The sequence below is a fragment of the Carcharhinus amblyrhynchos genome, chromosome 7 (genome assembly GCF_965287045.1).
Source record: "Carcharhinus amblyrhynchos chromosome 7, sCarAmb.v2.hapA, whole genome shotgun sequence".
NCBI classification, from domain to species: Eukaryota; Metazoa; Chordata; class Chondrichthyes; order Carcharhiniformes; family Carcharhinidae; genus Carcharhinus; species Carcharhinus amblyrhynchos.
Window position 1 is genome coordinate 115402872 of NC_137330.1, and position 12998 is coordinate 115415869.

At 46.6% G+C, this 12998-nt stretch overlaps 1 protein-coding gene across 2 annotated transcripts in view; it reads right to left on the bottom strand.

The window, feature by feature from the left end:
- The window catches only part of daam2 (dishevelled associated activator of morphogenesis 2), a 326736-nt gene that overhangs the window by 15647 nt on the left and 298091 nt on the right, over positions 1 to 12998 (bottom strand). The gene's annotated exons all lie outside the window — the stretch shown is intronic.

Consider the following 12998-nt stretch of genomic DNA (forward strand, 5'->3'; position numbering starts at 1 on the left):
TGATGAGGACTTGTCAGTTGAGGTAGTATGGGCGGAGATTAGAAATAGGAGAGGAGAGGTCACCCTGTTGGGAGTCTTTTATAGACCTCCTAAAAGTTCTAGAGAGGTTGAGGAAAGGATTGCGGAGACAATCCTGGTTAGGAGTGAAAGTAATAGGGTAATTGTTATGGGGGACTTTAACTTTACGAATATTGATTGGAGTTGCTATAGTTCTAGCTCGCTAGAGGGGTCAGTGTTTGTACAAAGCGTGCAGGAAGGTTTTTTGTCTCAGTATGTAGACAGGCCAACTAGAGGTGAGGCTATATTGGATTTGGTGCTGGGAAATGAGCCAGACCAGGTGCTAGACTTGGAAGTTGGTGTGCATTTTGGTGATAGTGACCACAATTCGGTTACGTTCACCTTAGTGATGGGAAGAGATAGGCGTGAACCTCGGGTCAGCAATTTTAGCTGGGGTAAGGGCGATTATGAGGCTATCAGGAGTGAATTAGGAAGCATGGATTGGATTAGGGGATTGCAGGGACTGGGAACATCTGAAATGTGGAATTTTTTCAAGGAGCAGCTACTGCGAGTCCTTGATAGGTATGTCCCTGTCAGGCATGGTGGATTTGGTAGATCTAGGGAACCGTGGTGCACTAAAAGAGTTGAGTCGATGGTTAAAAAGAAAAAGGAGGCTTATGTTCGGATGAGATTGGAGGGCTCAGATAGTGCACTAGAAAGCTTTAGATTGGCTAGGAGGGAGTTGAAGAGTGAGTTGAGAAGGGCTAAAAGAGGACATGAGAAGACTTTGGCTGATAGGATTAAGGAGAATCCTAAGGCGTTCTATAAGTATGTCAAGAACAGAAGGTTGGTCAGGGCAAGATTAGGGCCAGTTACAGACAGCAGGGGGAAGTTGTGTGTGGAACCGGAGGAGATTGGAGAAGTATTGAACCAATATTTCTCTTCGGTGTTCACGCAGGGGGACATGAATATAGCTGAGGAGGACATTGGGTTGCAGGGGTGTAAAATAGAAAGTATTACGGTTGATAAAGAGGATGTGCTGGAAATTCTTGAGGGGCTGAAAATAGATAAGTCCCCTGGTCCGGATGGGATCTACCCTAGGATTCTCTGGGAGGCTAGAGAGGTGATTGCAGAGCCTCTGGCTCAGATCTTCAGGTCGTCATTGGTCTCTGGTGTAGTCCCGGAGGATTGGAGGATAGCGATGGAGAGCTTGTAGAGGTTGTCTAGTGTGCAAGGGCAAGTCCTTGCCATAAAGTGAAGTTTTATGTATAATAGAGTCCTGACAGTGCAGAAGGAGGCCATTCGGCCTATCAAGTCTGCACCGACCGCAATCCCACCCAGGCCCTATCACTGTGACCCCACTAATTTACCCTGCTAATCTCCCTGACACTAAGGGGCAATTTAGCATGGCTAATCCACTTAACCCGCACATCTTTGGGCTGTGGGAGGGAACCGGAGCACCGGGAGAAAACCCAAGCAGACACGAGGACAGCACTTTGATTCCACAAAGACAGTGACCCAAGGTCAGAAGCGAACCCAGGTCCCTGGCGCTGTGAGGCACCAGTGCTATTCAATGTGTCACTGGACGAGGCTAATTCCTGGGATAGAAAGCCTGTCATATGAGGAGAAATAATAGGACTAATAGGACATAATAGGACTAGGGGGCACAGCCTCAAGATAAAGGGGGGGCGGTTTAGAACGGAGTTGAGGAGGAACTTCTTCACTCAAAGGGTGGTGAATCTCTGGAATTCTCTGCCCGTTGAAGTGGTGGAGGCTGCCTCGCTAAATATTTTTAAGACGCGGGTTGATGGGTTTTTGATAAGAGAGGGGATTAAGGGTTATGGGGAGAGGGCGGGAATGTGGAACTGAGCAGCGACAGATCAGCCATGATCTTATTGAATGGCGGGGCAGGCTCGAAGGGCCAGATGGCCTACTCCTGCTCCTATTTCTTATGTTCTTATGAGAAACTAAGTCGGTTAGGATCATATTCACCAGAGTTTAGAAGAATGAGAGGGGATCTCACAGAAACTCATAAAATTCTGGCATGATTAGAGGATAGATTCAGAAAGAATGTTCCCAATGGTGGGGGGGTCCAGAATTAGGGGTCATAGCTTGAGGATAAGGGGTCAACCTTTTTGAACTGAATTGAGGAAAACCCAGCCTGCAGGTGCAGCAGGTGGTCAGGAAGGCGAATGGGATGCTGGCCTTTATAGCGAGGGGGATTGAATATAAAAGTAGGGAGGTCTTGCTGCAACTGTACAGGGCACTGGTGAGGCCGCAGCTGGAGTACTGTGTGCAGTTTTGGTCGCCGCACTTGCGCAAGGATATTTAGGCCTTGGAGGGAGTGCAGAGGAGGTTCACTAGGCTGATACCGGAGATGAGGGGGTTGGACTATGAAGTGAGACTAAATAGACTGGGTCTGTACTCGTTCGAGTTTAGAAGGATGAGGGGGGATCTTATTGAGACGTATAAGATAATGAAGGGGATGGATAGGGTAGAGGTAGACAGATTCTTCCCGCTTAGAAAGGATAGCAGGACTAGAGGGCACAGCCTCAAGATAAGGGGGTGGCAGTTTAGATTGGAGTTGAGGAGGAACTTCTTCACTCAAAGGGTGGTGAATCTCTGGGATTCTCTGCCCATTGAAGTGGTGGAGGCTACCTCGTTAAATATACTTAAGTCACGGGTAGATAGGTTTTTGACAGACAAGGGAATTAAGGGTTATGGGGAGAAAGCGGGAAAGTGGAACTGATCCACTTCAGATCAGCCATGATCTTATTGAATGGCGGGGCAGGCTCGAAGGGCTAGATGGCCTACTCCTGCTCCTATTTCTTACATTCTTATGAGGAGAAATTTCTTCGCCCAGAGAGTGGTGAATGTGTGAAATTCACTCCTACAGAAAGTAGTTGAGGCCAAAACGTTGGGTGATTTCAAGAAGAAATTAGATAGAGCTCTTGGGGCTAAAGGATCAAGGGATATGGGAGGAAGGGGGATCAGGATATTGAATTCAATGATCAGCCATGATCAAAGTGAATGATGAGCAGGCTCGAAGGGCCGAATGGCCTACTCCTGCTTCTAGTTTCTATATTTCCAAGATGGCAGGCAATCAGGTGTCAATGGCAGGTCGTACAGGATGGCGATACACAGCATTCAGACACTGCCCTAATGAGGAGATGTATGGTTTGATGTTAAATAATAACAATCCAATTCCTTTCCTATCAATGATTTAAAAACACACACACACACACACACACACACACACATCTTGCCCCACAAGCCTCTGTTCACAACTCCCACTCCACCTCACAGAACAGAGAACAAAACCCCCTACCCTTCCGGGGACCATATCCCTCTATTCTCATCCCATTTACGTATTTCTCAAGATTCCCCTTAAAAGTCAGTATTGCATCTGCTTCCACTACCTCCTCCGGCACCGAGTTCTAGGCACCCACCCCCCTCTGCCTCATACATCTCCTTTAAACCTTGCCCCTCGCATCTTAAACCTATGCCCCCGAGTAATTGACTTGGGAAAAAGCTTCTGACTATCCACTCTGTCCATGCCACTCATAATCTTGTAGACTTCTATCAGGTCACCTCTCAACCTCCGTCACACCAGTCAGAACAAACCAAGTTTCTCCAACCTCACCTCATAGCTAATGCCCTCCATACCAGGCAACATCCTGGTAAATCTTTTCTGTACCCTCTCCAAAGCCTGCACATTCTTTCGATAGTGTGGTGACCAGAATTGAACACTATATTCCAAGTGCGGCCTAACTAAGGTTCTATAAAGCTGCAACACGATTTGACAATTTTTAAACTCAATGCCCCAGCCGATGAAGGCAAGCATGCCGTATGCCTTTTTGACTACCTTCTCCACCTGCATTGCCACTTTCAGTGACCTGTGTACCTGTACACCCAGATCCCTCTGCCTATCAGTACTCTTAAGGGTTCTGCCATTTACTGTATATATCCTATCTGTATTAGACCTTCCAAAATGCATTACCTCAGCTTTGTCTGGATTAAACTCCATCTGCCATCTCTCCGCCTGAATCTGATCTATATCCTGCTGCATCCTCTGACAGTCGCACAAGAAACCTGCCACCACCCCAGCCATTTGCCTTCTCCCTCCACCCTGAGCTGGTCTTGAACCCTTTTCCCAGTAATTTCATATCTGACTGCAGCCAAACTTGTCTGTCAGGCCAAGCCCCAACGCCCCCCTCACCCCTCAATTGTCAATCCTACTGCTAGTTCAAATCCGGAGCTCCCAACTCCATGCCCAATTCCTTGCGTCCCTTAATATTTAGGATTATAGAATCATACAGTGTGGAAGAAGCCCTTTGGCCCATTCAGTCTGCACCAACACATGAGATACGCCTGAACTCCCACCGATTCTCATTTACCAGCGTGTGGCCCATAGCCCTAAACGTTAAGGTGTGCCAAGTCTTTATTCAGGTTTTTTAAAGGATGTGAGGCAACCAGCCTCTACCACCCTCCCTCCCAGGTAGCACACTCCAGACAATCACCACCCTCCAGGTAAAAAGCTTTTTCCTCACATCCCCCCAAACCTTCTGCCCTTCACCTCAAACCTATGTTCCCTCCTGAAGGGGACAGTGCCCCCGCCCCAATCCATTCTGTCCATGCCCCTCATGATCTTGAACACCTCGATCAGATCACTCCTCAGTCTTTTCTGCACAAATGAAAACAACCCAAGCCTATCCAACCTCTCTTTATAACTTAAATGTTCCATCCCAGGCAGCATCCTGGTGAATCTCCTCTGCACCCCCTCCAGTGCAATCACATCCTTCCTATAAAGTGGTGACCAGAACTGCACACAGTGGCCTCACCAGAATTCTACACAACTCCAACATGACTTTCCTGCTTTTGTAATCTACATCTCGATTCATAAAGGCAAGACTTCTCCTCCTTGTCCCTGTTAAACCCTTGTGGTTGACGCAATTTCAATAAACACTTGAGGTAATGCAATCCACATTCTAATAACCCTTTTTAATTTGAATCGAATTTAAAGTTGAACCTCTCCCTTTCTTTCTCTTGCACTAATCCCAGATTTATGTCCTTTGTTGCAGATTAATGAGCCAGTGGAAATAATCCTTCGCTTTATATCCTCTCAAACATTTTAAATGTTTGAAGTCTTTCTTACTTTGAAAGCATTGCAACAATGATACTTTCTTCAGTGCCAAATCCAGAGCCACACATTGAAGGTTCATCGAGCAGCTCTTGCGTACTGTTCCAGTTATACCGCACTATTTGGTGAGCTCTCCTCTGGATGCTGTGGTTTCCTCCTACAATCTGAAAGATGTGCTGGTCAGGTGGATTGGCCATGCAAAATTGTTGAGGTCAAAACTGCACTGGAGGGATTCCATGATTCTAGCCTGCTGATTTAGAGGCAAGATCACTACTCACTGAGCGAGGGGCGGCACAGTTAGCACTGCTGTCTCACAGTGCCAGGGACCTGTGTTCAGTTTCTGCCTAGGTTACTGTCTGTGCAGAGGCTGCACATTCTCCCTGTGTCTGCGAGGGTTTCCTCCAGATGGTCTGGTTTCCTCACACAATCCAACCACCATCTTTATGCTGTATATGACCTCAACCAACGGAGAGATTCCCCTTTATTCTCATTGATATAATATTGTTAGGGTTGACTCCTTGCTGCCCTTATCAGCAGCTGCCTGACAGAAAGAACAGTCACTCTCACCTCAATTCCCTGGTCAACACATTTTCATCTGTTTTATACTCAAATGTCATTAATTTGGCACAAGATTTACCCCTTATCCTCAAACGATGACCCCTGGTTCTGCATTCCCCCACCATCAGGAACATTGGTTTCATGCACCGTAGAAAGCGTTCTTTCTGGTTGTATCGCAGCTTGGGTGTGGCTCCTGCTCTGCCCAAGACCACAAGAACTATAAAGGTTTGTGAACGAAGCCCAGTGCATCACGCAAACCATCCATTGACTCTGTCTACACTTCCCGCTGCCTCAGAAAAGCAGCCAGCGTAATTACGGACCCCCCGCACCCCGGATGTATTCCCATCCACCTTCTTCCATCAGGAAAAAGATACAAAAGGCTGAGGCCACGTACCAAACAACTCGAGAACAGCTTCTTCCCTGCTGATATCAGACTTTTAATTGGACCTACCTCACATTAAGTTGATCTTTCTCTATACCCTAACTATGACTGCAACACTATGTTCAGGGCCCCTCTCCGTTCCTTCTCTATGAACAGGTATGTTTTGTCTGAAGAGCACATAAGAATCAATACTTTTCACTGTATACTAATACATGCGACAAAAATCAAATCAAATCTAAAGATCTGAAGGGAAAAAAAATTAAAGCAGCTTTTAAAAAAATGCATTATAAAAATTCTTATCCTTCTGGTCAAATCCCTCAGCTCCCCACCTCTCCCCATCTCGATCACCTTCTTCAACCGTACAACCTTCTGAGAACTCTGTGTTCCCCGAACTCTTGTACATTCTGATTTACTTTGCTTCATTTAGGGAGCAATGACTACAGCCACCTGAGCCCTGGAATTCTTTTTCTAAATCTCTCTCCTTCTTTAAGATTTAAAAAGCTTTCAGTCAGTACCTCATAATAACTCCCTCTTCAGCTCCGAAAATTTTGTGCCTGAAAAATACCTTGGAATTTCTGGCAAGGCACCAAAGAACAAAGGAAGTTACAGCAGAGGAACAGGCCCTTCGGCCCTCCAAGCCTGCACTGACCACACTGCCCTACTGAACTAAAATCCTCCATCCTTTTGGGGACCATATCCCTCTATTCCCATCCTATTCATGTGCTTGTCAAGACGCCCCTTAAAAGTCACTACCGTATCTGCTTCCACTACCTCCACTGCAGCAAGTTCCAGGCATCCACCCACCCTCTGTGTAAAAAACTTGCCTCGTACGTCCCCTTCAAACCTTGCCCCTCGCACCTTAAACCTGTGTCCCCTCGTAACTGACTCTTCCACCCTCGGGAGAAAGCTTCTGACTATCCAATGTGGGGATGTGATGGCCTAGCGGTATTATCGCTAGACTATTCATCCATAAAACTCAGCGAATGTTCTGGGGACCTGGGTTCGAATCCCACCACGGCAGATGGTGGAATCTGAATTCAATAAAAAATATCTGGAATTAAGAATCTACTGATGACCGTGAAACCATTGTCGGAACAACCCATCTGGTTCACCGATGCCCTTTAGGGAAAGAAATCTGCTGGTCTGGCCTACATGTGACTCCAGGGCCACAGCAATGTGACTGACTCTCAACAGCCTTGAACAACCAGCGATGGGCAATAAATGGTGGCCAGTCAGCGACTCCAATGTCCCACAGATGAACTTTAAAAATGAAAGCTGTTTTGCCTTTGCCAGCAACTAAATTCACTCAGTCTTTAATACCCTTTTACAGGTTAATATTTCATAAAACTATCACTTGTTATGATTAAACAAAAGCCAAATAATCAGAGCACAAATTTTCACTTGCCACTGATTCCCCTGGCTTGCCCCCACTGCGTCTCATGGAAGTGACATTGTGTGCCTAGGTTTACTTTATCCTTGGGCTTTCTGGTGCCAGAGTGCTTTATCCTGTCCCGTTTTCCCCTCTTTCCCACCACCATCCCTTCCTCCATGCCCCCAACCCCCCGCACACTCTTTCAGTCTCGCCTCTCACATTTTGCAGACAAAGGGTCAAAGTCCGTTTATTCCTGTCACAAGTAGGCGTAACTAACACTGCAATGGAGTTACTGTGAAAATCCCCTAATCCGCCACACTCCGGCGCCTGTTTGGGTACACCGAGGGAGAATTTAGCATGGTCAATCCACCTAACCAGCACGTCTTTCAGACTGGGAGGAAACCGGAGCACCCGGAGGAAACCCACGCAGACATGGGGAGAACATGCAGACTCCACATAGACAGTGACCTAAGCCAGGAATTGAACCCGAATCCCTGGCGCTGTGAGGCAGCAGTGCTAACCACTGTGCTGCCATGCACTAAAGGGCAGAGGGCAACCTGTTTCTAGGCCTAGGCTAATGTTGCTGTGATACTCGGGAGTTGCAAAGGTGGAAGCATTTTGGAGGGAAAGGTTGAATCCCAGCAGTCGATTGCTCCTTCACTCAGCTGATTTTTCTCCATGGTGCCGATCCTGAGAGAGACGATAAAAATGAAGTGTGGAGGAGAACGCCAAAGTGTGTCACACAGAAGCTGCACTTCTTGTGAGAAAAACCACTGACTTTATCCACTCTGTGAAGCTTTTTATAAGTTTATTTATTGGTGTCACAAATAGGCTTACATTAACACTGCAGCGAAGTTACTGTGAAAATCCCCAAGTCGCCACACTCCCGCGCCTGTTCGGGTACACTGAGGGAGAATTTAGCATAGCCAATCCACCTAACCAGCACGTCTTTCAGACTGTGGGAGGAAACCCACGCAGACACGGGAAGAACATGCAAACTCTGCACAGACAGTGACCCGAGCCAGGAATGGAACCCACGTCCCTGGCGCTGTGAGGCAGCAGTGCTAACCACCGTGCCACCTTGCAGCCTTTATACTTCATTGGAATCGACTCTGTTCAATAAACCGTGGGGGAGATTTCTTTAAGAGATATAGTTAAGTGTGAGGCACACTTGTCTCAGTTATACGGTTCTGGGGTCACGTCCCACTCCAGGATTTCGACCCTGCATCTAGAATCACAGGACAGGAACCCACGTCCCTGGAGCTGTGAGGCAGCAGTGTTAACCACTGTGTCCCTGTGCCACCCATATTTCAGCACGGAATTCCACACTAAATATTGCTCCGTATCACAGCAACGAGCACGTCTCATCTGAAAAGGCTTCTCAGGCTCCAATGCGGCGGCTTCACCTTCAGGCCCACGGTTTCCTCGCTGATTTATTTTTGGCAGGATCAGCGCAATCTGGTTACCATTAGCTGAGGTCATCACTCCATCTATCTGTGCACTGAGCCCAGGCGGGAGGAATTCCTTTCAGCTATGTAACTACTTCAAGTACGGTTCAGCAATTTTCAGATCCTACAACGGGGCAACCAAAGATTGAAATAATTGACTGTACCTCAACAGATGACTCAAAAAAAAACACACACAGGCTTTCTATTTATAAAGCAGTCTGGTGTGGGAACTGCGCTGGTTTTTATAGCTGATTTATATATAGCCCTGCACGTGTGATGTCATTTTGACCTTTCACCTCTGAGAACTGAGCTCCAGCACAGCCCAGACGAATGGGATGAAAGCCTCCATTGTCCCACACAGAAAGGGCTCCAAACCAGCTTTTAGTGCGTATATCAATCACATCGCAAGGTCGCCCCAAAATTGGCGTAGTATGGAGGAGGGGCAAGTTTGGGGAGGGTGACCTCTTGCCGTTGAGATAGGAAAATGAGGAAGCCATCCAGCGCCTTGAGACGGCGCCAGAATTCAACATGGCGGATCCGCACCATCTGACCATCTTGGCTCCATATTACTGCTCTTAGCTAACAAAAATCTATCAGTCCCAGTTTGGAAGTTTCTCAAGCAACTCTAGTCTCAACAGCCTATTGTAGAACGAGAGAGGGTTTTGATTTCTGATATCCTGAATAGTCTACATAGAACACAGAACATTACAGCGCAGTATAGGCCCTTCGGCCCCCGATGTTGCAACGACCAGTGGAACTAATCTAATGACCCTCTAACCTAAACTATTCCAATATTATCCATATGCCAATCCAATGGTCTCGCCCTGGTTTTATACATTCATGGGACATGGGTGTCGCTGGCTGGGCCCATGGTCTACTCCTGGTTGTCCTTGAACTGAGTGGCTTGCTAGGCCATTTTAGAGGGCAGTTGTGAGTAAACTACATTGTTATGCCTCTGGGGTCATATGTAGACTAGGCCAGGTAAGGATGGCAGATTTCCTTGCCCAAAGGACATTAGTGAACCAGATGGGTTTTTCCGACAATCGACAATTGTTTCATGGTCAGCAGTGGATTCTTAATTCCAGATACTTTTCATTGAATTCAAATTCCACCATCTGTCGTGGCGGGATTCGAACCCGGGTCCCCAGAACATTAGCTGGGTTTCCGGATTAATAGTCCAGCAATAATATCACTAGGCCATCACCATCGGGGACCCTCACCATCGCAGATGGTGATATTTGAATTCAATTTAAAAAATCAGGAATGAAAACTCTAATGATGACCATAAAACCATAGTCGATTGTCATAAAAAGTCCATCTAGTTCACTCTTGTCCTTTAGGGAAGGAAATCTGCTGTCCTTACCTAGTCTGGCCTACATGTAACTCCAGAGCCACAAGCATGTGTTTGACTCTTAAATGCCCTCAGGGATGGGCAATAAATGCTGACCCAGCCAGTGACGCCCACGTTCCATGAATGAATAAACAAATAATAACCTTGCCTGTACCTTCAGACAGGTTTATTTCCCTCAGCGTTCCAGCTGACTCCATTTACAGATAGATCAATATCTGTTTAACAATGCAATTGCCTTTCCAATGTAATTGCCATTTAACAAAGTGGTTGCCATTGGACCTTAACACTGACATGGACAAGGTGCCAGGGAGAATGCAGAATGCTCTCAATTCCTCACTCAGCATTGGGTAGTTAGAACAGAAGGGACAGAGAGCTGCACAGAGAGATTCACACATCACAGCCTAAAACAAAGGCCCTTGTCCTCCTAATCCAATCCCACCATGCTCTTTGAACTGGTAATTTAAACTAGCCATGCAACTAGCTCTTTGAATTAACAATTGAATTAGCCATTGAACTGTTCATTGAACTAGAACTTGAAAGGGTGGCAAGCTGGCATAGTGCCTGGCACTGCTGCCTCACAGTGCCAGGACCTGGGTTCAATTCCCAGCTTGGGTTACTGTCTGGATGGAGCAAAGAGCAAAGAAAATTACAGCACAGGTATAGGCCCTTCGGCCCTCCAAGCCTCCACCGACCATGCTGCCTGACTGAACTAAAACCCCCCACGCTTTCGGGGACCATATCCTTCTATTCTCATCATTCATGTACATGCCAAGACAGAATTTGCACATTCTTCCCGTGTCTGCGTGGGTTTCCTCCGGTGGGTCTGCTCCAGTTTCCTCCCACACTACAAAAATGTGTGGGATAGGTTGATTGGCCATACTGAATTGCTCCTTAGTGTCAGGCGTGTGAGCAGGGTAAATGTGTGGGGTTACGGAAATAGGGCCGAGGTGGGATTATTGTCAGCCTTCGATGGGCCGATTGCCCTCCTTCTGCACTGTCAGGATTCTAGCCAATCATTGAACAAGCTCATTGAACAGGTGACATTTACCTAGCTATTGATTGGTCTTTGAATGAGCCATTGAACTAATTCTTTGGACGAACCATTAAACTAGCTATTGAAAGAGTCTTTGAACTAGCTATTGATCTAGTTAATGGAATAGCTATTGGTCCAGCTATGAAATTTGTCATTGGAATAACCATAGGACTAGTTCTTTGAACTAGCTCTGAACTAATCACTGAACTGGATCTCTGAACCAGCCACTCATTCTCAGCATTAACAGAGATTCCTCGAGTACCGCAGACACCAACTTGTCATGAACTACTGGCCAAAGCAAACTTGTATACTTGAGTTAACCGTCCACAAACTAAGAAAACATTCTCTGGCTTGGAGCAAGAATAATGGCATTTATATAACACTGTTAACATACAGTAAAACATTGCAAGGTGCTTCACAGGGATAATGTTAGACAAAATCTCAAACAGAGTCACATTGTGAAATAGTGAGAAAAGAGACTAAAAACTTGGTATGAGATTTAGACTTTAAGGAGTGTTAGAATCATTGAGGGATCATAGAATCCCTACATTGCATAAGGAGGCCATTCAGCCCATCGAGCCTGCAGCAACAACAATCTCAGCCAGACCTTTCCTCTTAACCCTACGTATGTACCCTGTTGGTCCCCTTGACACAGAGAGACAATTTAGCATGGCCAACCAACCTAACCTGCGCATCTTTCAGACTGTGAGAGGAAATCGGATCACCTGGAGGAAACTCCCGCAGACACAAAGAGAACATGCAAACTCCACACAGACAGTAACCCAAGCCGGGAATCGAACCTAGGTCCCTGTGAGGCAACGGTGCCAACCACTGTGCCACCCGTACTAAAGGAGGAGGAAGGGGCAGAAAGACAAAGTGGTTTAGCGAGGGGATGCCACAGCTTAGTGCCCAGGTAGCTGAAGGCATGGCCACCAAAGGTGACAAAGAAAATCAGCGATGTGCTGGAAAGCAAAATTGGAGGAGCTCATTTGTAAACTGCTTTCCAGCTCACTGGTTTTGCTCACTCTGGGTTTAAGGCAAACTAATTGTCACAGCGAGTGCACTGAGGCCTGCCCAGATTCAATCTCCCACTGCGCTGACAGTTGTTATAAAAATTGATTATGGTGCACTGTGCTGTGAGTGTGTGCTGACCTAATTCATCATTCTAGCAGCAAGTACCGACCTGGCATTTTATAAAACAGAGGCCCCAGCATGCAGGGGAGCAGCAGACTCTGTTCCTGACTGAGCAATGAAACTGGGTTCAGATTCCACCTTAGCAATTTATGAAATTAAATTCAACACATCTAGTGAAAAGAGACTAAAAACTTGGTAAGAGATTTAGAGTTTAAGGAGTGTTAGAATCATTGAGGAATCATAGAATCCTGACATTGCATAAGGAGGCCATTCAGCCCATCGAGCTTGCAGCAGCAACAATCTCACCCAGACCCTCACCTCTTAACCCTACGTATTTATCCTGTTGGTCCCCTTGACACAGAGAGACAATTTATCATGGCCAATCAACCTAACCTGTGCATCTTTCTCTTTTCTAGTAGACTACTGACCCTCCCAGCCTCAACATCTATCGGGAGAGAGAGAATACAAGGAGTTCAACTCTTCCCGTACCTTTCTAAACCACGGGCTGGATTTTCAGAAGTGAGGCAGGTAACTCAAGTCAGGAAATTTCCTGACTCAACAGAGCCACCTCAGTTTTAAGGGC